The 25,612-nt window shown below is 40.8% G+C and overlaps 1 long non-coding RNA gene and 1 other non-coding gene across 2 annotated transcripts in view; one reads left to right on the top strand and one right to left on the bottom strand.

Annotated features, from left to right (window-relative positions):
• The window catches only part of LOC124553864, a 108,388-nt gene that overhangs the window by 55,849 nt on the left and 26,927 nt on the right, over positions 1-25,612 (bottom strand). The window lies entirely within an intron of this gene.
• On the top strand, positions 9,235-9,308 carry Trnal-caa. The gene has a single exon. It is a non-coding gene; the product is annotated as a tRNA-Leu (tRNA).

A 25,612-nucleotide genomic window follows, 5' to 3' on the forward strand; every position in this document is an offset into this window, starting at 1 on the left:
TTCCTATTCCTACTAGATTCAATACAGCAAAAATACTAATGAAAAAACTGCAGAATGCCTTTGGAAATTAAACATATGTTCTCTTCTCCTCAGCCACATGCCTTGATCACTACGTCAGTGGCAGTTCTTTTGAACAGTGTTTACCATAGGCATACTCAGTGTCTTTCTTCGATTCTACGAAATGGGCATATGCAGCACCCCCCCCCCCCCCCCCACATGATGAAAACACCCAATTTTCAATTACCTACTGATTTCGTCAAATTTGAATCAATCGCATGTCATGAACTTTAGGAGTGGTTTCCTCAAATATAAGGATGGGGGAGCTTCTTGAGCCAAAATATCTCAGTCCTCTGTTTTAGGTTTATACAAGCACCCTGCCAAATATGACTCAAATTGGTTGGCCATTCCACAAGACCTTCCCCTTGTGAGGACCAAATGTCTTCAGCACAACACCAGACATCTGACAATGTCCACATATCCTGCTTGCATGGGAAGTTGCTTCCCATCAAATTATAAAGGTATTGCTACCCCTTCAGAATATTTCACAACTGAGACCTGCCATCCTATGCACACAAACTATTTGCTGTGTCAGCATGAACATAATTCATCATCATCACACTAGAAATAAGAGCCCAGGACTGTGAATAAGACTAAATATACAGATTTGTCACCATAAGAGTTGTTAGCCTAATGTGAAGGTGCAACATAGTGCCTTTCTCGGTTTTCTTCACCTCGCCCTGAAGCATTCGTTCCATTCATATTTAACAAAAGCTGGCTGGTTTTAGCATCAAAAATTTGTATTTCTCATAATAATGAAGCAGTCTTCAATTGTAACTCGGAATATAGGTACTGTTTCATCCACTGACATCAGAGTTCTCAATATTTTTGCGTAACAAACTGTACCAACAATGAGACAGTTTGGTGAGATCTGTAAAGTGGAGCATCGGTTAAATAGGATTTTTTTGCAGGACACAAACACAACATGAAATATAGCACATAGCACTTTAGCTAGCACGTAAATCAAATTTGCACCCAATTGGTCAGGTTCTCGCCACCGTACACAGCAGCGAACAGAGGGTGTCATGCTAACTGAAAGTACGAAGATTGCCTGGAAAATAATGTACCACATATTTTCTCAATCAGCAAAAATTGTATGAATGTGACAGTTAAGATATACATTATTTGAAGTTTCCAAATTGCACACACAAATACCCCATTTATTCTGACAGGTATCATACCTATAGCAATGTTTTGAAATGGTGTCTCTATATGATGTAAGCTACAAGCAGCGTGTCGTCATTGAACTTCTCACAGCAAAGAATAGAACCTTCGAGAATATTCCCAATTGTTTGCATCCTGTTTATGGAGCATCTGCAATAGACAGAAGTAATGTTAGTCACTGGGCAAAGAGAGTGAGGCCATTACGAGACATTGGTTTGGCAGAGCTCCAAGATTTGCTTCATTCAGGGAGGCCATCTGTGGCTGTCACACTTGACCAGGTGCAGCTTGCTGATGTGCTCATTCACAAAGACCAATGCAGAACAACTTGGCACTTGGCAATGAAGCTGTCACTCAGGAAGGAAAGTGTGGATGCAATTGTCCATAGTCTTAATTACTCAGAAGTTTGTGCACAATGGGTTACGCACTATCTCATGAGGAAACTAAATCTTCTCACTCTTTGATGTGATGCCAAGACACAGTACCAATATTTCTGAAGCAGATGTGAACACATTAACCAAACCCAAAAGGGGCTTCCAATGATTTTGTCACCATAATAACCCAGGTGATTGACTGATTCTATATGATAACGCTCGGCCTCGCACAAGTTTGAGGACTTCAGAACCGTCATTAAACAGGGTTGGACAGTATCATCTCATCCATCCTAAAGCCCTGACCTAGCGCACCTCTAACTTCCATTTGCTCGTCTCATTAAAGCATCACATTTGTAGATGACATTTTGAGGATGACAAAGATGTGATTCTTACAGTGGAGAAATGGCTTCAATACCAGAACAAGGAGTGGCACTGACAGGGTACACACACCCTTGTGTCTCGATGGACGAAGGCCATAGAACAGGGCAGCAATTGTGTGGAAGTATAAGGAATGTAGAATAAACAACATTCTTTCTTTTGTATATTTATCATTGTGTTCAATAAATAATTACTGAAGGAAAACAAATGTAGTGCCTCACTTTTTGGGTAACCCTCACATTTATTTTAATAGTTATTCCATATTATTTTTAGTACTTTGTGAATGAAGCTTGTGGTCAAAGCACGAATTGTTGGTAGTGAAATTTAACAGTGGAAAAGAGAGGGATGGCTGTACTGAGCTGAGAAGACACATTACATTTCAATGATCTGTCACCCTGATGCTACTCATAAACATTTACCTCAAGTCAGTTACCTTCTTGTAGTTTCTCCATTTTAACAAACCTGCTATGCACTGCCACCATGTCTTGTCATGTGACTTTGTTTCCATTTGCAGAGGATTGAGGGCTGTAAGACAGCTCTCTAGTCTTCAAGCCACAAAATAACATAACTGCCTTTTAAACAACTCTTTTGTATTTTGTTACTCTTACGTGACATTCATATACATTGAGTAAACAGAGCTCATTAACGAGAACAACATTTTCAAATTGAATCTCATAACACCACAGAAGAGAGTGACATTGCTCCTTAGCCTTGTTAAGCTTATTCTGGGTGTTGATATTGCAGACAGTGCCTCTTCCTCTCTGCCTTCCAAAACACTGCCTAGCCACAACCCCAATAAGTAAATAACCCCTTCGTAGCAGGAGAAGATGTTCCATATCTGTCACACTTTGATGATGTCCTAAGCCGACAATTCTTTCGTCATTTCTGCAAATATTACACAGTGGGGAGTTCTTTATATATTAACTAGCTAAATAATAATTTTAAATGAACATCTTTATCTCATCATGAGGAAGAGATTTGACATGTTTTTATGGACAAATAACATGTATCGCCTAACTAGGCTGCGATCTACGTTATGTTAAAGGATACCGGATGCCATGTTAATTTACATATTCACAAAACTTAAGTGTCACATCCAGTGTTTTTCATATTTATACTCTTGTAATTTGAAAATACACTCCTGGAAATTGAAATAAGAACACCGTGAATTCATTGTCCCAGGAAGGGGAAACTTTATTGACACATTCCTAGGGTCAGATACATCACATGATCACACTGACAGAACCACAGGCACATAGACACAGGCAACAGAGCATGCACAATGTCGGCACTAGTACAGTGTATATCCACCTTTTGCAGCAATGCAGGCTGCTATTCTCCCATGGAGACGATCGTAGAGACGCTGGATGTAGTCCTGTGGAACGGCTTGCCATGCCATTTCCACCTGGCGCCTCAGTTGGACCAGCGTTCGTGCTGGACGTGCAGACCGCGTGAGACGACGCTTCATCCAGTCCCGAACATGCTCAATGGGGGACAGATCCGGAGATCTTGCTGGCCAGGGTAGTTGACTTACACCTTCTAGAGCACGTTGGGTGGCACGGGATACATGCGGACGTGCATTGTCCTGTTGGAACAGCAAGTTCCCTTGCCGGTCTAGGAATGGTAGAACGATGGGTTCGATGACGGTTTGGATGTACCGTGCACTATTCAGTGTCCCCTCGACGATCACCAGTGGTGTACGGCCAGTGTAGGAGATCGCTCCCCACACCATGATGCTGGGTGTTGACCCTCTGTGCCTCGGTCGAATGCAGTCCTGATTGTGGCGCTCACCTGCACGGCGCCAAACACGCATACGACCATCATTGGCACCAAGGCAGAAGCGACTCTCATCGCTGAAGACGACACGTCTCCATTCGTCCCTCCATTCACGCCTGTCGCGACATCACTGGAGGCGGGCTGCACGATGTTGGGGCGTGAGCGGAAGACGGCCTAATGGTGTGCGGGACCGTGCGTCGCTGCGGTCTGGTCCCAGGTCGACGGGCACGTGCACCTTCCGCCGACCACTGGCGACAACATCGATGTACTGTGGAGACCTCAAGCCCCACGTGTTGAGCAATTCGGCGGTACGTCCACCCGGCCTCCCGCATGTCCACTATACGCCCTCGCTCAAAGTCCGTCAACTGCACATACGGTTCACGTCCACGCTGTCGCGGCATGCTACCAGTGTTAAAGACTGCGATGGAGCTCCGTATGCCACGGCAAACTGGCTGACACTGACGGCGGCGGTGCACAAATGCTGCGCAGCTAGCGCCATTCGACGGCCAACACCGCGGTTCCTGGTGTGTCCGCTGTGCCGTGCGTGTGATCATTGCTTGTACAGCCCTCTCGCAGTGTCCAGAGCAAGTATGGTGGGTCTGACACACCGGTGTCAATGTATTCTTTTTTCCATTTCCAGGAGTGTATATAGTTTAAATGATGCACCATATTAAAGTCTCACAAACACCCATTTTTACACAATAGTTGTGTAAAAGGCTCAGGAAATGTCACATCCATGGCTAAAACTGTTATTGGAAAGTAGTTTGTTTGCAAGGTGCTACTCCAGTCTCCGTAAGCAAGAAATTACTATTACTTCATTTTACAAATGGGCTCCCATTCAGTCTGTCGCCTTGCTGCTGATACAACAATGGACCAGTTAATGATGGACTAGGATAAATCATCACTGTAAAGACCTACCTACCAACCAAATCATGCCACAGGATCACTTGACTTTAGACACTGACTGCTATCAGAGCTGAAGAACATCTCTCTCTTATGTTCCAAACCGCCACCTATAGCAAACACTAAATGGCTCAGTTTCTTTACCTTGGCATTTTCCCTTCTGCTCCTAGATGGTTCTGGAACTACCTTCTGTTGTCCTCCTGACAATTCTCACAATGTAATCCCTATGAGAAAATAAACTGATACGGTTTCCTTTTCCCAACATGAGTACGTATATTAATTACAAGTCCACATCACTATTCAATCCTGACTATACCCCCAAGTGGGTGTAAGAACTGGCATCTGAAGTGAGATGCCAAATTTGACCCACTTTCAGCTTTGAGGTGCCCCATACAAATTACTAAGCCATGAACAGATGTAAGAATCCATCATGCAGGACAACCCGGCTCCATGCTGCGGTGCAACAGACAAGTGCTTAGCACAGTCAGCCCAAGCTGCCCACCACAGTCTGCCCAGGCCTGATGCCACGCTGCCATCACTGCCATTAGGCAAGGAAATTCAACCTCGTCTGCCTCCTCTACCGTGGTCGCACGAGGCCACATCATGATTATGATGTCCCAATGCCACCTCGACACCGGGCATCACCACTGCATTGCTGCCCAATCTATTGTCAATGAACAATTTAATTGTAACAATCAAAATATACGATTTCTGACAATATACTGTACTTGTATAGCTAAATAATCCTTTCACCAAGCAATGGTTGGTGTCTTTCCTAATCATCCCATCTGTTAAGTCTCCCCTGACCTTGCATTCTGGGTGACTTTTCAGAACCCCACTCCCTTCCCTAGACGTCTCAAGTTCCCTTCCCTTCACCCCTCTCCCTACCCGTTCAATCTTAATGCTGGAAGGAGGGGCCACTGGCTTCAAAAGCTTGCATAAGTAAAACCTTTCTCCTGCCATCACTTGGTGACTGGATTTTTTTATCTATCCAATTACTACATATTAAATGTGCAAGCTTCACTTGTAGGGGGAAATTCCTCTGGACCAATGCTGCCACTGACATCATCGACGTCTGTGATCAAATTTTTGTGTGTGTGTGTGTGTGTGTGTGTGTGTGTGTGTGTGTGTGTGTGTAGTTTAAAGCAATTCCCTCAACCACATCACAGAGGCAACTAGAAATGGTTCCAACATATTGCAAACACGGGTGGAGCAACTCCGTGTGAAAAATGATAATCGGCAAAGGCACCTTAGTGAGGCATTAGTAAATGTGATGCTGCGAAACAGCACTGTGCCTGGAGCTAGCCTAACTTCCCTACTCTGTGTTCCCATAGGCGGTTCTAAACTAGGTATAAACGTTGACACAGTAGTACAAAATATAATGGATACAGGGAAACTGTCCCCATCGACTGACGAAAAGTTCATAGGAGTACCAGCACAAAGTTGCAAGGAGTGGCTCACGCTTATGTAGATTCAAGGAAGGGCTGAGAAATACCAAGGCACTTGACATCCTTGCAGAATGCGTTGAAAATATGTACAGAGATAAATACTGTCAGCTACTATAAGGACAATTTTTCCATCAAATAACAAAATTCTGGAGAGGATTTCGAGTGATTTTCTGACCGAATAAGAGTTGTGTCTTGTCATACATATGTACTAACAGAAAGTAATGAAAGGAATGAGACACCACTCAGGAAATCAGAAACTTGCTGTGCAGATTCACTCATTCGCAGGATTGGCCCCACAGGTACGTGACAAGGTGAAGTACACTGAGTACACTAAGATAGGCTATAAAAGTCACAAAGGAGGTGCAACAATTCGTCTAATCATCCACCAGGATAAAGCCCACTTGATGTGCATTCGTTGCCGAAGTGTGCTGCACTCGTTGCAAATGACAAAAAGTTACACGGCTCCTTAGTGTTTGGCACCAGCATGTGCTTGTTTTAGAAAAATCAGACAAGGGGAGAGAAAACTGTCCATCTCTACAGCACTGGTCAGCTAACCAAGTAGGTCAACGAGGTGCTCGAAGGAATGTGAATACGGGAAATGTGAATGGGAGCAGTTCTGCCATTGCTCCTTGCTCCCCTTCTGCAAAGCCAATCCGGTAAGAGAGATAGGAATTGCTCAAGTGGTAAACGTAAGTTTGCAAGATAAATGAACAGCAGAACTTTTACCTTCCTCATCAATACAGGCATACAAATAAATGTTTTGTTTGTTAGATATACTCACTGTCAACTGTACCCCATTCTAGCTGACTTTGCAACTTCATCTGAAGAAAAGAAACAACTTCTGTCAAGCTTCTTAATGTACAAAAGATTCTTACATATGATACCAAGCCAATAGCCCGGAAACCATATTGCATATCCTATCACTTGCAGCCTGCAGTAGACAAAATTGCCTCAGATTTACTAAAAGCTGGAATAATTAAACCTTCTTTCAGTTCCCGGTTGTCACATACAGGGTGTACACAAAGTCCGGGAATACTTTCAATCATTATTTATTGCAAAAGAACTAAACATTGTACAGGTGTCATACATATTGCACTTTGAAGAGAGACTGTGAAAGTTTTTGTTTTTTACAAACATTTGATATGCAAACCATGAGAGACCCAGCACAAGTCAGTATGGTAACTGATACCTTGCCATACCCATCCTAGCATGGCATCGTCTACTGTGGCAGTCGCTTCCCGTATTCTCTCCCGGACCTCTGCTGTATCACGTGGTAGAGGTGGTACATACACCAGATCTTTAATGTGTTCCCACAGAAAAGACTCACATGGAGTGAGGTCTGGCGATCAGGATGGCTATTTCATGAAACAGCTGTCCCCTTTTGTAGCACGGCCAATCCACCAATGCAGCAGCTCCGTGTTCAGGTACCCACAAACTTCAAGATGGAAATGGGGTGGAGCCCCATTCTGCTGAAACATGTCCAAGTAGGAATACCCAGTGACAGTGCTTTCAACAAGGAAGAATGGCCTGTACAGTTTTCGATGTGACAAGGCACAAAAAATATTTACCTTTGGGGAATCACGCTCAAATTCAATGCATTTGTGTGGACGCTTTGTATCCCATATTCGACATTTATGCCTGTTAACTTTCCCATATGTCAAACTACAACATACCTCAACTCACCATGCTTGTGACTAGCACCAACTATCGGCAAATTACCAAAATACGCTGTGGCAGTTGTAATGCTAATGTAAATATAATACTGCCATTAATCTGTATATTTTAAATTTTTTGTTCCGTAATAATTTTGAAAAATTAAACAAATACTATAATGAGAGTAAGCTTTTGTTAAGTGTAGTTTATCTGTTAAAAATAACCTCTTTGATGTAGGTGGAATAAATGTATTAAAACATATTTTGTAAATAATTATGTAATATTTCAAGTACAACTGTAATTAATTATGTCAATTTTGTATGTATGTGCTGTCATGCAATTGTAGATGGTTCATACTTAGGGTTTTTGTAAGCAGAAGTGTAAAATGAAAATGTGTAGGGATCATAGGTAGAATGGAACTCCGTTCTGTGGTGGAATGGGAAAGGTGGTGGGGCACACGAGTGAGAATTGGCGTGCAAGTGACACACACAGTCGGTAGCTGCCCTGCAAGTGGTGAACACGCTCAGACGTGTTCTACATGATGGCGCAGTACAGCAATAAATTAATAGCTCAGAAATTTGCTATTTTATCGTCGCCACCAAGAGGAAGATAGAGCTATGTACATCAAGAGCCGTACCTGTGCAATGTTATTATGCAGCACCACCTCATGCCACCTTCGACATCAGTAACAGGCAAAGTACTTTATTTAGAAGTGTATCACAGTATGAACCATCCTTCTTCAATCAGTTGAATGTAAGTGTTAAATGTACCTTTGTGTTTAACCATAATTTTTCAATTTCATTTACGGAACTTCCTGGCCGATTAAAACTGTGTGCACCGACCGAGACTCGAACTCGGGACCTTTGCCTTTCGCGGGCAAGTACTCTACCATCTGAGCTACCGAAGCATGACTCACGCCTGGCCCCCACAGCTTTACTTCTGCCAGTATCTCGTCTCCTACCTTCCAAACTTTACAGGAGCTCTTCTGCGAACCTTGCAGAACTAGCACTCCTGAAAGGAAGGATACTGCAGAGACATGGCTTAGCCACAGCCTGGGGGGTGTTTCCAGAACGAGATTTTCACTCTGCAGTGGAGTGTGCGCTGATATGAAACTTCCTGGCCGATTAAAACTGTGTGCAGATACTGGCAGAAGTCAAGCTGTGGGGGCCGGGCGTGAGTCGTGCTTCAGTAGCTCAGATGGTAGAGCACTTGCCCGCAAAAGGCAAAGGTCCCGAGTTCGAGTCTCGGTCGGTGCACACAGTTTTAATCTGCCAGGAAGTTTCATATCAGCACACACTCTGCTGCAGAGTGAAAATCTCATTCTGGAAACATCCCCCAGGCTGTGGCTACGCCATGTCTCTGCAGTATCCTTTCTTTCAGGAGTGCTAGTTCTGCAAGGTTCGCAGAAGAACTTCTGTAAAGTTTGGAAGGTAGGAGACGAGATACCGGCAGAAGTAAAGCTGTGGGTGCCGGGCGTGAGTCGTGCTTCGGTAGCTCAGATGGTAGAGCACTTGCCCGCAAAAGGCAAAGGTCCCGAGTTCGAGTCTCGGTCGGTGCACACAGTTTTAATCTGCCAGGAAGTTTCATATCAGCACACACTCCGCTGCAGAGTGAAAATCTCATTCTGGAAACATCCCCCAGGCTGTGGCTAAGCCATGTCTCCGCAATATCCTTTCTTTCAGGAGTGCTAGTTCTGCAAGGTTCGCAGAAGAGCTTCTGTAAAGTTCGGAAGGTAGGAGACGAGATACTGGCAGAAGTAAAGCTGTGGGGGCCGGGCGTGAGTCATGCTTCTGTAGCTCAGATGGTAGAGCACTTGCCCGCGAAAGGCAAAGGTCCCAAGTTCGAGTCTCGGTCGGTGCACACAGGTTTAATCTGCCAAGAAGTTTCATATCAGCGCACACTCCGCTGCAGAGTGAAAATCTCATTCTGGAAATTTCATTTACCTCATTAGGGTCCTTACCTAAACGAATTTATTCCGAGTATTCTGATGTTTATTGAAGCTTGAATAATAGTAAATTACTGGCAATAGTATTTCTTTGGTAGTAAATTCTGAAAATTATTACTAAATACTAAAGTTTGCACATATCGGTTTAAGAACCACCGCTTTGTGTGACCATGAGGATAAGTTTTCAATAGCATTTTTGAAAGTAAGGTAACATAATTGACTAACGGCAACAATCTTAACAGTATTTGTTCGTGCTGCTTCTACATGTCAAAGAAAACCAGACAAATATTGGTGTTAGTTAAATGTTAACAAATAAAAGTCCTAAAGAAATGAAATCTAGTCGTGTTAAATAATAATTTTGGTCATATGAATAATAGCTGTAAGTTTAATATTTTTTTTGTATCCTTGTTGAAACATGTGTGTGTCTTCTTTAAATAATTACTGAAGTATAGTGATAAATTCCATAAGTAACAGAAAGTGGGATTAATAGTACTTAATGCCAAGTGACCCAAGTAAATGGAAATTAAGTGGTTGTGTTTCAGTTACATAGTAAGTGAAAGTAGTTATTTATTCAGTGTCGAAAATTGACTTCATCTTTTTGTGTGGACACTGTGCCCGATTTGGGCTGGTAGCCATTTTATTAAGCGAAACAGTTTATTGTTATAACAGGATTTGTCTGATAAAAGGTTTCCAAAAGTAATTATTCTCACTGCTTTTCCCACAAACTGTATGATTCGGAGAAAAATAGTTTGATAATTTACCATTAGGTTGAACACGGTTAAAATCACTCTCTGAGAGTCGATGGTTTGGAGTGTGCCTGTCACTACTTACTACACAGTTCTGACATTCCTAATCACAGATCTTCCATCTTTACAGTGGTAGAACTTAAACGTTCTGGTACTGTATTGACGAGAACGCGAAAGAACCGTTGCACGGTACAGATGAAAAAAGAACTTTCAGGGTTACTCTTCAAAATGACATACGTATGATATCTGTACAATGTTTTGTTCTTGTGCAATAAATAACTGAAAGTGCTCCTGGACTTTTATCAGGGTGTATACGCGGACAAGGAAAAAAAATTCCCGGATTTTTCACGGATAAAAATACACTTTCTCCCAGGTGAAAACAAGCTTTCTCCATGTTAAGTGACAGTATATTTTCTCTTATCAATCCTTTGAATGGTTATGGTTTTATACATGGGCATAGAATTTCCTGGCACTATAGAAAACGAAACTCAGGGAAAAAGACAAGATTTGGAAATATCTTTCATGTGCAGCAACATGCATGCTGCGTATTTTCGTATTACAAAAGTATACATTAGAATTCCACTAAACACCACATGTTACTTTCCAAATCATTGAAATCAAGATTGGGATGCGCTTTTGTAAGCCAGTCATAGTTCATGTCACATGATCTCGCCAGCCGATATTCAGAGCATAGGACACGTGATGTAGTCAGCCAGCAGCAACATCACTGTTAAGTAGCACGAACACACAAACCGAAAAGTAGCATTACGAAATTTTTATATAAATTTGGGATCGTTTTATTCTCCCATAATTTGTCCCTGTTTCTTCTCCTTCCTTGTTCCACAAACAATCTTGCCACCACTAATTCTGTAGCTATTCGTGCCATTGTCAAAATTTGTTCACTGATTAACTTCACTAACCCTGCCAGAATCACAGGTTAGGTTATCCTGCAATTATTTTTCGGTTAGGCGTTTTACGTTTTTGTGCAACACGTTTTCCACGTTACTTCCAGAACAGGACTTAAGTGGCTGCTAGACGAGAACTGTACTACTGGTCCTTACTAGTGTAGCAATACGGCCAAAAATTTTCTGTCAAAATTTCATTTCCTTGGATACACAGAGAAGATAATACATAATCTTTCTCACCTGTTATTCCTGAGCGTTGTTTATTTCTACTCTGGTAGTCTGACTCTATGGATTTCGCTAGTAATTATAACAACACTGATCATTCACAAACCCAATCAACCACATAATCAGACAGAAATTGGCATTCATCCGTTTGGCTTTAGTCTGCTCAGCTCGTATAGCCCTGTCCCATCTACGGGAAGTTTATTTCTAGACGCGATGAGACATCACATACACTACGCATGCATTCAAAAATCAACTTATGATTCAGTCAGAAATCAACTTAAAATGTGTTCAAAAATGTTCAAAATCCAATAGGAATGCATTTCAAAATCATATGAATAATCAATAGACAAACATGCGCTGCATGCTAGGCACTTTGTGATACAAGTTCTTTTCCTCAAGAATATGAATTTTCCCGGTGGCATCTAGCTGCTTGATGTGGCTACTTGCACAGCCAATCCACATTCCTGTAGCCAGAATCAGGAGAATCCACTACTCAAAAGCAACTCAACTGCGCATGCGCATGAGCCCGCTCGTAACTGCTAAAACGAATCTAATGTAAACAGTTGTGACCTCACGCTCATCGCAGGCAATTTGTTGTTATGAAGCATTGCATAGTCTTCCTAAAGACTTTGACACATCTTGCATTTGGCAGACACTTGCACGAGCACTGTGTGTTGTCGTTGTATATGGCGCATTTCCTTTGCAATTTAATTAATTTTCGTTCTTTTTCTCTCGTTTATCTTTTATTGTTGAAGTATTATTCTGCAGTAGTGGGGTACAGTAATATCTTTTGTTAGAGTATTGGTTCTTACCAGTCAAAATTACAAAAAATTAACTGAAAACAATGAAAAATGCCTGGAATTCTAAAAAAACCCAGTTGTCCCGGGTCGTATACACCTTGTTTATGTACGCTCATTACAGTGGTAGTCCCCAACAAAACCAGTTACAGAGGAAAAGCTTGCAGTATTTTTTGCAAGGATTGATGATATTTTCAATCATCTTGTCAAATGCAAATTCTTCACCATGCTCCAGCTACTATCAGATTCATGTACTATTAAAGATGGAGAAAAAGACAGCTTTTGTTGTACCCTGTGGGCATTATGAATATCAAAGAAAGCCCTCCCCCCCCCCCCCCCCCCCACCCAAACACCCGCCTCTCCCCCTCCACAACATTTTAACATTGTGCCGATTTACTTTTAGGAGGTTTAAAGCCAACCATGTGACTAGTATAACTGGATAACACAGTTGTCTTTTCAAATTCAATGAGAGAACATGCAAAGTAAATAAAAAATGTACTAACCCATTTTAGTGATGCTAATCTAAATTTGAAATTCAAAAACTGCAATTTTGCACTATCATGATTGCACTATCAAGGCCATATAATTTTAGCAGATAGTTAAGACCGGAACCACAATTAAAAAATGCAGTGAATGATTTTCCAGCATCGAGGAACATTAAAGAATTGCAACTGATTTCTCAGGTTAATAAATTACTATCGCCATTTTGTGGAGAACTATCTGGTCACCACAAAATGGCTTGCAAAATTACTAACGAAGGGAGTTGCTCCTGTCTGGACAATGGATAGCAGCAGGGCCATGTTAAAACTGAAAGACATTCGTAACAAGTGCACCTGTCTTGGGTTATTGGCATTTTGCTCTACCTTTAATCTTGTTGTGTGATGCTAGCAATGTCTCAGCTGGTTGTATTTTGAGTCAGATACAAAATGGTGAAGAAAAACCAATTGGTTATGCTTCACGTCAGCTGTAGCAGCTGTGCAAAATTACACCACCACACAAAATCAACTTCTGATTCTTGTTTTTGGCACCCATTATTGTCAGTGTTACCTATAGGCATGACAGTTCACAGTAATTGCAGATTATGTTGCTTTACAGTGCCTTTGGAGTTTGAAGGATCCCAGCAGCAGACTTGTTAGATTGGCCTTAAAACTCTGTGAATATGACTACATAACCAGACTTAAGCCTGGAAAGTTAAATCAGAATCCAGGTGCTTTGAGTACAAAAATTAAGATCCTGCAAGTAGATGATGTGCTTACTGAGGAATTAAAGAAGGCACAAGAATCCCGAGACTACTGGTAAGTACAGGGTTATTACAAATGATTGAAGCGATTTCACAGCTCTACAACAACTTTATTATTTCAGATATTTTCACAATGCTTTGCACACACAGGCAAAAACTCAAAAAGTTTTTTTTAGGCATTCACAAATGTTCGATATGTCCCCCTCTAGTGATTCGGCAGACATCAAGCCGATAATGAAGTTACTTCCACACTCGGCGCAGCATGTCCCCATCAATGAGTTCGAAAGCATCGTTGATGCGAGCTCGCAGTTCTGGCACATTTCTTGGTAGATGAGGTTTAAACACTGAATCTTTCACATAACCCCACAGAAAGAAATCGCATGGGGTTAAGTCGGGAGAGCATGGAGGCCATGACATGAATTGCTGATCATGATCTCCACCACGACCGATCCATCGGTTTTCCAATCTCCTGTTTAAGAAATGCCGAACATCATGATGGAAGTGCGGTGGAGCACCATCCTGTTGAAAGATGAAGTTGGCGCTGTCGGTCTCCAGTTGTGGCATGAGCCAATTTTCCAGCATGTCCAGATACATGTGTCCTGTAACGTTTTCTTTCACAGAAGAAAAAGGGGCCGTAAACTTTAAACCGTGAGATTGCACAAAACACATTAACGTTTGGTGAATTGCGAATTTGCTGCACGAATGCGTGAGGATTCTCTACTGCACAGATTTGCACATTGTGTCTGTCCACTTCACCATTAAGAAAAAATGTTGCTTCATCACTGAAAACAAGTTTCGCACTCAACGCATCCTCTTCCATGAGCTGTTGCAACCACGCCGAAAATTCAAAGCATTTGACTTTGTCATCGGGTGTCAGGGATTGTAGCAATTGTAAATGGTAAGGCTTCTGCTTTAGCCTTTTTCGTAAGATTTTCCAAACCGTCGGCTGTAGTACGTTTAGCTCCCTGCTTGCTTTATTCGTCGACTCCCGTGGGCTACGCGTGAAACCTGCCCGCACGCGTTCAACCGTTTCTTCGCTCACTGCAGGCCGACCCGTTGATTTCCCCTTACAGAGGCATCCAGAAACTTTAAACTGCGCATACCATAGCCGAATGGAGTTAGCAGTTGGTGGATCTTTGTTGAACTTCGTCCTGAAGTGTCGTTGGACTGTTATTACTGATTGATGTGAGTGCATTTCAAGCACGACATACGCTTTCTCGGCTCCTGTCGCCATTTTGTCTCACTGCGCTCTCGAGCGCTCTGCCGGCAGAAACCTGAAGTACGGCTTCAGCCGAACAAAACTTTATGAGTTTTTCTATGTATCTGTAGTGTGTCGTGACCATATGTCAATGAATAGAGCTACAGTGAATTTATGAAATCGCTTCAATCATTTGTAATAGCCCTGTATATACTGCGACAAAGTCATGAGTGTACACAGACACATCGTAATGGGGAAAGTGTCATGCAGGCACACAGGGCAGGCCATTATTGGTGGTCAAAATAAAACGAAAATAAAGAAATAAATAAATACATTAGGATATTAAGTTCAAAATTGTCTTTTTGCAGAGAGTGCAAGAACAAAAACCAAATGTACCTCTTCAAACTATATCTGAGGTAGCTGGACCTTTCAAAGTCTTAGCACTCTATATTGCAGGACCATTTGCCTTAACAGTAAAGAAGTAACATACATTTTATCTGTCGCTGACCGTTTCTCTCATCATCTTATTGTGTGACCACTGGAGACATGGCCGCTGAGATGGTTGTGAGAGCACTGGTAACTTATTTTGCACTACAATCTAGAAGTCCAGAGGCCATTATAGCAGACTGAGGGACAAACGTTATGGCCAATCTTATCATACAGTTATCTTGACTGTTTAAAATAAAGAAGTTCAGAGCTACGTCATTTCATCCTAAGAGTAATGGCAGGGTTGAACACATTCATAAAGCAGTACCTAAAATCCTACCTTATAACATGATTAGCTTGCCTTCAGACTGGGATTGTCTATTACCATATGTAATTTCATCATACAACACCCGAGTACATGAAACCAATGTCGATTCCCTTTGAGGTTGTTTATCATCACAAAATGCATTCATCTTTCAAGACTTGCTAAAAGATTAACATTTATTTTGAAGAGAATTCAGCAGAACAATGCAACTGAACATGGAGACAGCTCCATAATTGAAAGGATGCTAGGATGCTGATATACCCATTAGGAGATCATGGGATGTTATGACAAACTGCCATGAAATTGGGCAGAACTAAGAAATTTACATGACCCTGCACTAGACCATTACAGATACTGTATTTTACATTGCCTGTCAATGTTGAATTACAGATCAGAAGATTATAGCTCAGTTTGATCGCTTGACCAAGTATAAAGATATATAGCATCTACTGTAGTGGATCCAGCAAATCTCAGAAATGTTTAGAACAGATTTTGGTATAATTTACATTCTGTTACCCCATCAATTTACAGTCTAGGGATTAAAAACAATTTTTATTTTAAGTGGGAGACTGATGATTCTGCTCTGTGTTTTTGCCTCGTGGCCTCTTCAGCCCCGTTTCACTCTTATTTATTCTTCTATATTTCATTACCTGCATCTACAACTAAATGGTTTTGTCACATGTTTGCATTATTTCACTACGTAGAGACACTGTCACTACATAATTGTCTAGGTTGTCTGGTGTGGTGAAGTTGCATTAAAATTTATGAAATTTGAAAATCTGCATTACCACACAAGTGGAGATTGTAAAAGCCAGTATCATGGATAAGACTAACGTGTTGTTAGGAAAGGTCTGCAGAAATAAGATCCCACTCTCCGTGAACCAAAACACCTATTGTTAAACCTCGGCCCAAGAAGCACAATCCAGCACTGCTCCATACACCTGGCCTCCAAGCAGACATTGATGATACAGTGTAGTATCTTTACTTACACTTGAGTGGCACAATTCAGCACCTTATGTAGATTCCATTTCTTCTTGGAACATACTGAAGACAGTTTGTCTCTTACACAACAAACTTGAATGGTCCCAGATTGATAGTTGAATTAACCAAACGTTGGTTCCACTTCATGAGTATCAACTAGATATATGCCAACCCCTATGTCGTTCTGGTTTCACTTGTGTTCTCTAATCGGAATTTCACTCTTCACAAGTACCAAGTAACACTGAATAGTAGTAGACTTCTATTCAAAGCATCCTGTTGCAATACTCTGGGACATGAATTTCTGTTCTCAGCACAAATGAAAGAAAATCAAACCATTCCTGTCATCCATTCCAAAAATTAGCTTATCTCTCAGTACACATCCTGTCTCATCACTTTTTCCAGATACTAGCAACAATGAACTGTTCTAGTCCTTAAAATAGTTCATGACACAGGAGCAGCAACAAGTCACTAGATAGAGCTGCCACATGTATTATGGATTCCACCAGCCGAATATTTTATTTAACATAACAGACCCAGTAGTGACTTCCACACTGCTTGCTATTGTGATACTCAGCGTGACTCTATACTGCTGTTTCACACCTGAAGTTATGTAGCAGAACACACACAGCCACTCCAGCTTATCATGTTTCATGGCAATTTCCAACACATTGTGTGAGATGGAGTGGAAAAGTTGAGATATAACACATCATTTTAGGGAAAATGATGAGTTACACTCTCTGTCCTAATATATGAAATATGATTGAGATATTTCATTAAAAAAAATACTTAAGTTTCAGGCAATGAATTTTGCGAGAAATAGTTTATTAATATTTGCAGGAAATATGGGGTATATGGGCGCAACATATCTGCAAGATGGGATGACAAGTTCAGTGTCTCCACCTGATGTGGGCCATTATTTCTTAGAAGTCAAACTTTGAGATGTGTTGCGACCATTAAAGAATGTTGCTCACAATAACCATAGAGACAATATATGAGCAAAAACAGATGTGTGTTTAAACTGTCATTCTGATATTATTTCTCAATCTGACATTTTGCTTTGTCAAAATGTATTTTTGTTGTGCAGTCTAATGAGACAAGAGATGTATAACTCAAACAATAGTAATATGATTGTGTTAAACATATCTTAGGGGAGCTATCTCCAATGTACAAAGGAGCTTTAATTTTCTTGGTCACAGATTCCATCTCTCTCTCACCTTCTAGCACTTAAGACACTGCAAAGGAAATGAAGTCCACTAAGAAGGACAGAAGCACATTTATTTGGATCTGATCAGCAGGTCCAAATCACAATTACTTCACATCATAGGCGACCATAAAAACAATAATATCTACCATTTACTGATCAATTCAATAGGTGGATAAACAACACCCTGAAGTTAATAAAGATTTATTTTTCTGCTGCCACAAACTGTCATCTTGTAATTTCAAAATTGCTCTGAGCACTATGGGATTTAACTTCTGAGGTCATCAGTCCCCTAGAATTTAGAACTACTTAAACCTAACTAACCTAAGGACATCTCAAACATCCATGCCCGAGGCAGGATTCGAACCTGCGACCATAGTGGTCGCGTGGTTCCAGACTATAGCACCTAGAACTGCTCGACCAGCCATCTTGTAATTTCACCTAGGATTGTTTTCTTCAATTAAACTACATGGTGTACATATAGCTTGCGAACACTTTCAATTAGTTATAGCATTAGAACCAACCATTGTACAGATATCATACACATGTTACTTTTAAGAGAAACCCCAACTTCTTTTTTCTTTTTTTTTTCATGTATACGGCGACAGAATAGTTTGGTAATTTTGCTGATAGTCAGTGCTAGTCGCAAACATGGCCAGTTCAGGTGCAGAGCGAGCTTTCTGTCTGTCGGAGTTCGATGAAAACAGGTGGGCTACTGCTGTTCAAAGATCTTTAGAACCAATTACAGTAAGAAGCTACCAACAAGGAAGGTTATTTACCACTGGCACAATAAATTCCACCCCATTTTCATCGTGAAGTTTGTGGGTACCTGAGCACGGAGCGGCCGCATCAATGGATCGGCTGTGCTACAGAAGAGGACAGCTATTTTATGAAATGGCCTCCCCCAATCACCAGATCTCACTCCGTGTGATATTTTTCTGTGGGGACACATCTGGTTTATCTTGATTAAGAATTATGTATAAATTGGAATGGACAGTTACAGAAAGTAGTCAGCTCACAACCTGTAACTTCCATGTATTTTTCATAGTCCATAATAGCACTTATACAACCTCAAAATTAAGTAAAAATTGGTGCATGACTTTACACCACACCCATTAACAATTTGATAAACCTGCAATATGATGCACAAGGCAAATAAAAATCATGGATTAAGAAGATCCTTATATTTTCCTTTTACTGGGTTCAGTAGTCCATGAGCAAAGAGGCCAACATACACAATTTATGTTAAACTCTAATAAAATGTTAGAGTACTTGCTAATGGCCTAAGCAGATAGTCTAGAGACAGCATTTGATGGTAAGTGTATACCGATACAAATATTTGCTACAAGTTACTAAAGAGTGCAGACCTGAACCAGAATCACGTTTTGTAAACAGTGCATTTCCAGTTCAGGTATTTGTTGGAAATGAATGGATAGGTCTTTGTAGTAAGCTGACATTTTGAATCAATCCTAAGGCCCTACTTATATGGTACAATTGGAGAAGATCTGTCCATACCAGACAGGTACCTGGAATGAACTCCTAGTCCAGACCAATGTTTTCACTTGTTTGAGAAAAGTTTCATGTTACCCTTTTAACTATAAACTGCACACCTAAATCAGATCTTGCAATGTAGTTCACTATGCACCAAGGACAAATAATACCGCCAAACTTTACAAGGATTGACAACTACATCATTGTTCAATACCATATGCATAAATGTCCTAGCAGTACTTGTAGAATGTTGAAAATAATTCACAAATAAAGAAGGTGTAGTAGCAAAATATGTAACAACCTTCTCTTCTGAACAATGCTAGTGACATGAATGTCTGGCCACTATGCAGAAATACAGAAATAATTTTTTCTAAATCACAAAATAGAGCTATATACAAAAGCACTTACCTCAATGGCAGTATTTAAATACTAAAGCCACATAGTTATACCAAACTTCTTTACAGAACTGTGTAATTCAGAAGAACCATGCAGACCTCTTGAGTCATTGTATAAAATACCGTTACTTATAACACTTTTGTATAAACTTGCAGCATAGCTATAGTTACTGCATTTAGACTGTTGTGAACAAAGTGATGTTGATGGGGAAGCAGATGCTACAGAAGACTTGAGTCTTGCATTGTAGTGTGTATCTTGTGGGCTAACCTTAGTGGAAACCATTATGGCTTTTTCTAGGTGGCAATCGTTCATCAGGAGCAGGTATTGAAATGAATGAATAAGCATACAGTGCCTTGTGTGATACAAGATTTACTTCTAATTACACAGCCAGTATTAAATAAATTGTAATAATTTACATACCAGCAATCCTTCCTAATGCTGAAAATATAATGAATCACAAAACAATGCCGTGAGCAAGAGTGAAGTTCACACGTTTTATTGGCTCATTTTCATTAATGTTTTACACGGGATCCCGGGTTTGATTCCCGGTGGGGTTGGGGATTTTTCTCTTCCCGGGGACTGGGTGTTTGTGGTATCAGTATCAGTATCATCATCATCATCATCATCATCATCATCATCATCATCATCATCATCATCATCATTTGTGACAGTAGCTACAATGGATTGTGTAAAAATCTGGACTGTGTAAAAATTGGGACTTTGTACGGGCACTGATGACCATGCAGTTGAACACCCAACAAACCAAACATCATCATCATTAATCTTTTACAGAATCAAAGCAGTACCAATTTGTTAACATGCATTCTCTTGCAGTGCACAATTCTCAGAACATCAGAACAGAATTTATCTCAAAAGAAAAAACCACAAAAAAAATGAAAATTTCAATAAAGGTTTTAAGAATTGTCTACTAGAAAAATAGGGATAATTCAGAACAACCAATATGATTAATAAACTAATTTTATGGATACATAGAAAATGTACTAAACAAGATTTGGTACCTTAAGAATCACTACTTAATTAAAGAACTGTTACGCACAAATCATCTGCACTAACAATTGTGAAAATTGCAACCCTAAGAAAGTCACATGTGCTTGCATTTTCTACCACCAATTATGTACGCTACTACACAAATGACTACAATCTCAGCACCGAATATTATCTCTGGCTTTGAGGATTGTGAAGACCCTGCACACTGAAATCAGAAAATACAAGTGCTGCGGAACACAATCAAGGAGACACTGGACATGTTATGGGGACTCGCTCTCCATACAGTTTCTATGAGAGTCTACAAATAGTCTACAGTGTTCAATCAAGTATCCATGACAAACAAGTTGCTAACCAAAACATATCCAGGACACATTTTCCGGTTAACGTGTCATGTGAAAGTGCAGTCAAGTACACTGTGTATATGACATTATTCAAAGAGGTTTTCTGCATTCCTTGTCACACGTGGCTAGGCATACTCCTATTGAAGTACGCTGGGTGGTGTTGTCAGGAGGAAAAGATGTACGTGGGACTGAAAAATATATTGATGCAGGGGTTGCTGTTCACATTTCCAAAACATTTACAATAAAAGTCAATATGTCATGTCGTATTGAAGGACCGTCAAATCATTGAACTCTGTGTTAGTTTGCTACAACACTCCACAACAAAATAAGCTGGACATGGATGGTTCAATATGAAAGATGATAAGATTTCTCAGAGATGTATAAATAACCCACGCAAATTCAATTCCACATCTACACTCCTGGAAATGGAAAAAAGAACACATTGACACCGGTGTGTCAGACCCACCATACTTGCTCCGGACACTGCGAGAGGGCTGTACAAGCAATGATCACACGCACGGCACAGCGGACACACCAGGAACCGCGGTGTTGGCCGTCGAATGGCGCTAGCTGCGCAGCATTTGTGCACCGCCGCCATCAGTGTCAGCCAGTTTGCCGTGGCATACGGAGCTCCATCGCAGTCTTTAACACTGGTAGCATGCCGCGACAGCGTGGATGTGAACCGTATGTGCAGTTGACGGACTTTGAGCGAGGGCGTATAGTGGGCATGCGGGAGGCCGGGTGGACGTATCGCCGAATTGCTCAACACGTGGGGCGTGAGGTCTCCACAGTACATCGATGTTGTCGCCAGTGGTCGGCGGAAGGTGCACGTGCCCGTCGACCTGGGACCGGACCGCAGCGACGCACGGATGCACGCCAAGACCGTAGGATCCCACACAGTGCCGTAGGGGACCGCACCGCCACTTCCCAGCAAATTAGGGACACTGTTGCTCCTGGGGTATCGGCGAGGACCATTCACAACCGTCTCCATGAAGCTGGGCTACGGTCCCGCACACCGTTAGGCCGTCTTCCGCTCACGCCCCAACATCGTGCAGCCCGCCTCCAGTGGTGTCGCGACAGGCGTGAATGGAGGGACGAATGGAGACGTGTCGTCTTCAGCGATGAGAGTCGCTTCTGCCTTGGTGCCAATGATGGTCGTATGCGTGTTTGGTGCTGTGCAGGTGAGCGCCACAATCAGGACTGCATACGACCGAGGCACACAGGGCCAACACCCGGCATCATGGTGTGGGGAGTGATCTCCTACACTGGCCGTACACCACTGGTGATCGTCGAGGGGACACTGAATAGTGCACGGTACATCCAAACCGTCATCGAACCCATCGTTCTACCATTCCTAGACCGGCAAGGGAACTTGCTGTTCCAACAGGACAATGCACGTCCGCATGTATCCCGTGCCACCCAACGTGCTCTAGAAGGTGTAAGTCAACTACCCTGGCCAGCAAGATCTCCAGATCTGTCCCCCATTGAGCATGTTTGGGACTGGATGAAGCGTCGTCTCACGCGGTCTGAACGTCCAGCACGAACGCTGGTCCAACTGAGGCGCCAGGTGGAAATGGCATGGCAAGCCGTTCCACAGGACTACATCCAGCATCTCTACGATCGTCTCCATGGGAGAATAGCAGCCTGCATTGCTGCGAAAGGTGGATATACACTGTACCAGTGCCGACATTGTGCATGCTCTGTTGCCTGTGTCTATGTGCCTGTGGTTCTGTCAGTGTGATCATGTGATGTATCTGACCCCAGGAATGTGTCAATAAAGTTTCCCCTTCCTGGGACAATGAATTCACGGTGTTCTTATTTCAATTTCCAGGAGTGTATTTCTTTGCTATTACGTTACACATTACTGTTACTTTTTATAGAGTATCAATGGTGAGAAGCTTACACATAAAACATACACTATTAAAAAAAAAGGATTTTGAATTTTTTCATTCTTTGGCCAGCAATATTTTTGTTACGGGACCAGATAAAAATCTGTAAATTACACACTTGATAGATCTTCATGATATCAAACTTCAGTACAAATTTCAACTTTGAGATTGAATGGAAACTTATGGAATGGGGAAAAAAATTGAACATGAAGAGTCAAAAATATGTTTCTTAAGACCTGCAATATCAGAACTAATGGAATAAAATAGATCAATTAAATAATTTACACATAAGAATAACACATAAAATTAAAATAAATGATTACTTGTTGAATCAATCCTCTGCAGAGAGTTTCACCCAATCCTTTGCAGACAGTTTCACCAGGCTAGGTGACAGCATCTGAAAGTCTGTACAAGCTCACAGATGAGCCTGTACAAGTCTGTGCATTGTCTTCCCCTTTGACCATCATCTGTTTACTCAACTTAGTTAACAATGAGCTCTTGAAGTGTGGCATTTACCAGTGGAGTCTCAGTGTTCTATTGGTGTTCATATTAATCAAGCTTGGCATAAAGGTGTGTATGGATTGTTTCCTAAAGACATTGCATTAACTGAAGATTATAGTGATGAAGAAAAAGTGTCACTTTACTTACAAATTGGCTCAGAGGTTAATTCAACCTGCAAGTACCATGAAATTAAATACTTACATAAATCACCTTTTTGACCACTCTAGTTTGGACCCTTTTAAGAATCGTAACAAAAGGTCTGAGAGAAATAACATCAGATAATTTTTTTTTAAATCTGTTTTATCAATATAATACCAGGGAAGTCATTATGTCCAACATGTTATTCTAAGATATTTGTTATTAACAATGAAAGGGATGGTGACGGTGTAGATAAAGAATTTTGTGACTTATCATAGACTATAAAAAAGGATCGAGATTGTGAAATCCTATATGTATTGCTTGCTAGTAAAATTAGAAAAAAGACCTTTCGTTTTGAATGCAAAAACTGAGACTGTAGCAATTACTGTCACAAAGAATTTGGAAGTTTGATTTCAAAAGAAAAGTTGCACTAAACCAGATTGAAGTTCTAAGAATTCTCTGATCAAATATGATGATTTGACAGAAAAGCTAAAAACTAAGAATTGTATTTCAGACAAAGAGGATAAAGTTAAGATTATCAGTTCACTACAAAATTCTTGGAGTCGAGCAAAAGTTAGTAATGAATTTAATGTGTAAAAATAATTGGTTAAATTAAAATGGCAGTTAATAAAAGAACACAGAATTTTACCTGCATTACAAAATAAAAATGCATCTAATTCCATAGATGAAAACACGACTGAAAACGCTATTACATTTTATGAATGAAGCAACAACAACTGTTTGATGGATGGCAAAAAAGGTTGTTTCTGTGAAAGAAAATGGTACTAAGGTTCAGATATAAAAAAAGGTTGATATTGTGTAATTTAAATTAACTATTCACTGAACTCAAAAAAGAACATCCTGAAATTAAAATTGGAAGGTCGAAATATTGAGTTGAGATCAAAATGATGTATTGTTGGAGGGGCATCTGGCACCCATTGTTGGGAACATTCATATTTTACTCTTTGATGTGTTATATGTACGGTAGTTTATGTTTTCTCCTTGATCTTAGTTATGTACAATGTTGAATAAATGGTCTCTAAAAATGTGTGTTCCTGGCAATATGGTGTATTGTGTATTTGATTAAAAGGTCAACTTTATAATCTCACAGAGGACTAATTAGAGTCAATATCTAATAGGTTACGGGCCCAGGAGAGATTAGTGAACTTTTCATACCAAAGGAATAGACTGATAAATCAAGGTTGCTATCGTATTTTTTTGCTTAGAAACTTTCAAGATTTATTTGTTTAACTATCTGAATGCATTCAAGATGGCTTTGGGTGGACAATCACTGTTTAATTTTGAAAAGTTGACCAGTATGACAAACTACAACGACTGGAAATACATGTTGGAAATATACCTGAAACATGGGGAACTATGGGAAACAATTGCTGGCACTGAGGATGATGAGAGGAATGTACAGAAAGTATTATCAAAATTATGTTTATCTGTAAATTCATCTGTGTATCCAAAACTTTGTGGAGCAACGACTGCTAAAGAAGCATGGCAAAATTTACAATTTGCATTTGAAAATAGGAGTTTATCTAGTTATATTGGGCTATTACAATGCTCAATGAATGTACGATTAGCTTCTGAGAAAAATATGGAGGCGTATTTGTCGAAAATTACGTCACTTTCTCAACAAATTCGAAGCATTGATATTTGGTAAGAAAATGGGGGATGATTTCGTAGCTGCAATTACGCTAAGTGGACTCCCAGCAGATTTCCAACCCTTGATTATGGCAATCGAGAATTCGGGTGTCAAGATTACTAGTGATTTAGTAAGTCTGCGATTAATTCAAAAATCGACGAAACGTCAAACTGCATCCACAAATGAGACCACAGATTCGGCGCTGGTAGCTAGTAAGCAGAACATTAAACACCAGAAGACGAATATCGAACGTGATGTTCGAAATATCAAGCTTTTAAGTGTTATTGTCAGAAACCTGGCCACAAGGCAAATGGGTGTAAAACAAAGAAGAAACCAAATAAATTATCAAATTCAGCGAATGCAGTGAGTACTGAAAACGAAACTGTGTTAATGGCTCTAACTGCATCTTTGTATCATAGTGATGGCTGGTATGTGGATTCGGGTATTCACGACACATG

Source organism: Schistocerca americana, chromosome 11 (assembly GCF_021461395.2).
Source record: "Schistocerca americana isolate TAMUIC-IGC-003095 chromosome 11, iqSchAmer2.1, whole genome shotgun sequence".
NCBI classification, from domain to species: Eukaryota; Metazoa; Arthropoda; class Insecta; order Orthoptera; family Acrididae; genus Schistocerca; species Schistocerca americana.